The sequence below is a fragment of the Diceros bicornis genome, chromosome 34 (genome assembly GCF_020826845.1).
Source record: "Diceros bicornis minor isolate mBicDic1 chromosome 34, mDicBic1.mat.cur, whole genome shotgun sequence".
Taxonomy (NCBI): Eukaryota; Metazoa; Chordata; class Mammalia; order Perissodactyla; family Rhinocerotidae; genus Diceros; species Diceros bicornis.
This window is the reverse complement of record NC_080773.1, coordinates 2,865,109-2,870,035: the sequence shown is the minus strand read 5'-3', so window position 1 is coordinate 2,870,035 and position 4,927 is coordinate 2,865,109.

Here is a 4,927-nt window from a genome sequence, read left to right as displayed (position 1 = left end):
GCCACTCGTTGTTTGTCAATTCAACCTGTAAATGTGTAGCAAGCACAAGAGTTGGTCCTGATGCCTTTTGTCTTTGATCTACACTCTCCCCCTGAGTGATCCTGTCCAGCCCCATGACTTTAAATACTTCTATAGGCTGATGACATTCCAATTCAAGTGTTCAGCCTGGACTCTGCTGAGCTCCTGATTGTACATCAAATTGTTCAACATCTCCACTTGAGTAGTTAGTTCATAGGAACCTTTTATGAAGCAGAACTTGTGATGTTCCACCAGTTGCTCAAATCAAACTTCAGGTATCATCCTAGATTCTTTTTTTCCTGGCCCCCCACATTGAAAGCATCAGCACAATGTATGACTGCATCCACAAAATACAACTTGTACCTGTCCCTTCCTTCTTTTTTTATGGTCTCCCTGATCCAAACACTGTGATTTCTCACTTGAACAACTTACAATGGTCTCCTTGTTGGTTTCTGGTTTCCACGCTTACACTCCTACAATCTATTTTACATCCCTCACAGAGATTGGTCTTTTACAAAGCAGATCATATAATGTCACTGCCTACTCAAAACTCTCAACGTTTTCCCATTACGTTCAGGGAAAAGACCAAACTCTTTACTGCAGCCTATTAAGAACTATTAATTTTTTTCAAAATATTTCCCCTGGCTACCTCCCAGATCTCACCAAGTGTTAGAACATAGGCTTCATGAGAATGGAAACCTCATTTTGCTCAACACTGAATCCACCAGTGCCTGGTACAGTGTCTGGTACATAGTAGGTGGTCAAAAAATATCTGTTGAATGAATGAATGAATATATCCCACACATGCTTTTCTTAGTTTTCTCTGAGCTGATCTGAGCCCCCAGCTCCTTAAATGATACACTGAGAATGTTCTCACCATCCAGATGCCCCAGCTTTGTAGAAATTCCATTATTTCAACCTTCTACATGGGTCATTTAGGATCACTGTTGCTGGAGTACCTCTAACCATGCTCTGCTAAAATGAAGTTTCTGGCAAGTCCTAGTTGAGATATTGTCTTGCATGAGTAGAGTAGAGAACTCTGGGGTCCATGAAGGGGTGATAAGTCTGGGAAGATGGATTGTGTGAGCCAGTAAGGAGTATGGATTTGAGTCTATGAGCAACAGGGAGCCCTGAAGTCTTTTGGAAAGAATACACAATCAATACCTAAAGAAAATAATCCTCGAAAGAGTATGGATAATGGACCAGAGGATGAAAGACCAGAGGCAGGAGAGCAGCCAGGAAATCCAGGTCTGGTTCAGACAAGAGGAGATGAGGGAACCATGAGTGGGTTGCAAAGTCCCAGCATGACTTTTTTTTTTCTTTTTTTTTTTTTGGCTGAGGAAGATTAGCCCTGAGCTAACATCCATGCCAATCTTCCTCTACTTTGTAGGTGGGTCACCACCACAGTATGGCTGACGAGTGGCGTAGGTCTGTGCCTGGAATCCGAACCCATGAACTCAGGTCGCTAAAGTGGAGTGCACCAAACGCAACCACTATGCCACAGGGCCAGCCCCCCAGCACTACTTTTTAGAATCAGAACTCAGCCTCTGTGGTGTAAAGCAAAAAGGACTTGAAAGAATTTTAGGCTCAAACAGTCACTAGCAGAACATAAGAACACAAAGACTGAAGCAGCTTATTTAATCATGTGGTTTTGAAAGGATTTAAATATCTGTAACAAGTTCATATTGATTCATTGATTATAACACCAGGTATATGCACCAAGCTCCACTCAGCCTCCAGAGAGATAGAAATGGATACAATATGGTCTAAGCCCTTAAGGACTGAAGTTCAATGGGGGACTCAGGCACAAGATAGATGGGCAACACTTCAGTAGGGTAAGTGCTATAATAGGGGCTAAAGGAAAGTATTGAGGGGGGCAGGCATTCTCAGGTGGGAAAGAGAGTCATTATCCTTGCCTCACGGGGCTGACAAAGGCTTTCCAGGAGTAGATAACATGTAAACCATACTTGAAGGATGGACAAGAGTCTATGAGGGGAAGAATGCTGGAGGAAGAGAAGGCAGTATGTCCAAAGGTGTTGGGACGCTTGGAGAATGATGGGAAATTCTGTGTGGCTAGAACAGGGGCAGGCTGCAGAGATAACCATACTATTACTAATAACGAGTGATGTTCACTTATTTAATATTCACAATAACCCCATAAGATAGATTTTTGTTACCTCAATTTGATTAATGTAATGGATATCTTAGAGAGAGGGTAAGTAAATTGCCCATGGTTTCATAGCAAATGAGAAGCAAAAATGGGCTTCAGACATCAAATACCTGACTCTAGAGCTCAAGCTCCTCATGGGGATGCTCTGCAAAAGTATAATGTGCTCTGTGGATCCAAAAAATTGTACTACCCAGAGTCAGGGTTGGCTGTCAGCCCACAAGCCCATGACACTGCGCAGTGTCTTGAGTCTACTAAAATTTGGCAAACCTCTGTCCAGAGCTGGGTTCAAAAGGTGATTGGTGTGACAATGCATTGCTAAAAATGTACCCAGTGTAAAATCTGTTTCTTAATTTTAAAGAGTCTGCAGTCACCATGGTGATGACTTCATGAATTATTCCTTTGGCTGATTTCCTAGAAGCAAGAACCCATGTCCAGGCTCAAACCAGACGGGCCTCTAAATTTAGACTTACAGGAGACAGAACTGAGTCCAGCAAAGAAATTCATCCTCAGAAATATGGCTATCTCTGTGACCCAGTGGGACCAAGGGAACACCTTCTAACTTCTCAGCTCTGACCTATAATCATTCGTTTCTCTACTTCAACCGGCCAACTTCTAAAATGCCTGAGCCATTGCCCCATCATTTATCCACCAGTATCCCAACCCAGTTCACCACTGGTGAAAGGTTTAATAATGGCATTGCTATTAAACCCCAGGGGCTATCCATACTCTAGCTACCACCTTTGATGGAATCCCAATTGCCAGCCAGTGGGAGATCCAGATCCTACATTGCATTTTAGAATCTACCTCCTTAGACCACTCTTGGCACCAAATTTTGTATGTTGGGTTCCCGGAGAACAGACTGAAACTGAGATTGGCATGCAGGTGGTTTATAGGGCGTGGTCTCAGGAAAAACATTTGTGAGTGAAGGGAGCAGGATTAAGCAAAGGGAGAAGTCAAAATGCAGTGCAGTCACAAAAAGGCCTCAGCCAGTCCCTGGGGATGACCCTTTAGAGATGTGACAAATCGAGACAGTGGGGTTGGGCTTTTATACTCTATCATCAACCAGTCATTGGATATAAGCTGCCCCCATGGGGGTAGATGTAAACTTGGCTAAGGCGAGAGTGATTCCTGGGATTAGTTACTGGTTGTCAGCAGTTAACAGTCCTGGAGCTGGGAGAACGAGTGTCTTCTCACTCTGGGTGATCCGTGGACTCTGCATGGCACACCATAGCATCTACTACGCCACCTTAGGCTTAGGGGAATTAAAATTAGAATTTATAAATAAATGTACACATTCCAAAAGCAAGCCACGTCTCTACAGGGATTTAAAATTCCATTCACATAAAGTGAAAATATGTTCACTGTAAGATTTTTTTGGTGAAAGTAAGATATTGGAAATCACCTATATGTCTATCAATAAGGTAACACACAAATATAATATGATACATCATGAAATACTACATAGCATCTAAAAATAAATTGATATGCCGAATGAATATTGTTTAGGAATAGACACAAATGTGATAAAATTAAAAAGCATGACTAGAAGGATATAAGCCTCATATATAAGGATGATGGTAGTTTTGTTTAGGTAGATAGGAAGGGCAAAAGGACTGAAAATGGAAACAAAATTTCTCAATTTTATCAGTGATATTTTATTGCTATTATTAAAATGATTTGACAAATATTACAACAGATAAACATCTTTTAAATTCAGATGTTCAGTTATATAAGAATCTGTTCTTTTCTCTATACTTTAAATCTCTTAATTAAAATAATACAAAATGGGTAGATAACTCATTAAATTCATAGAACTACTTAAGTTCTGTGGTTAAAACTCAACAAAACACTATGTTCCATCTGGTTCTTAAAAATTAAAATCCTATGAACTGTTATAACCCTGTCATGTGTTCTATCACAATACTTAATGAATGCTAATAACTCTTAGCTGCTATTTACAGAGCACCTACGCGATACATGGTCCTTGTAATCACTGCCTACCCACAGCTGCCTCTGAGAAATGGTGCCCTAGACAGATCTGTTTTCCCATGACTCCCTCGTTCCCACTCCAGCCATAACTTATGTGCCCAAGGACAGAAATCTAACCCAAACACAGTCTTTTTCTGGCCAGCAACCTATTGCATGGAGGCCTTCACTCACTAAGATGAGTTAAGCCAGTCAGATTGCTCTCCCAGGAATGTGGTACTAAGGATGAAGCTTATTCAGCCATGGGCACATCAACTGGGAGAGTATGTGGATATGGGGAAGTCTGTGCCCAGCAGACCAGAAGAAGCCAATGAGCGAAGAAGAGGCTGGAGAGGCTGGAGAACGCAGTCTCCTTGGGGCCTGGATGCATTTAATATCTCTTCTTGGAAGCCCGTGACATCTCTCGATGTCCTTATCCTTTGCCCCACTGCACCTTCTTTTTATTTGAACTGTATTTAGTGGGTCTGTTTTCCTTAGAAACGTTTTTCTTCTGTATTGTCAACAGTCCTTTAGGTAGGAAAGAGTATCCCATTATACAGATGAAGAAGATGAAACTTTCCAAGTTTCAAAGATAATGAGCACTGAAACCACGATTCAATCTAGGCTACTTGCCCTCAAAGCTATGCTCTGGGTTGGACAGCGGATCTGCCAGCAGAGTGAACATTGTCTCAAACAGATCAACATGAGAAAAGAGAAATGCCACCTGGTGGAATCATCGCTGACAGCCAGGAAGTCTGAGAGAAAGCCTCAGCT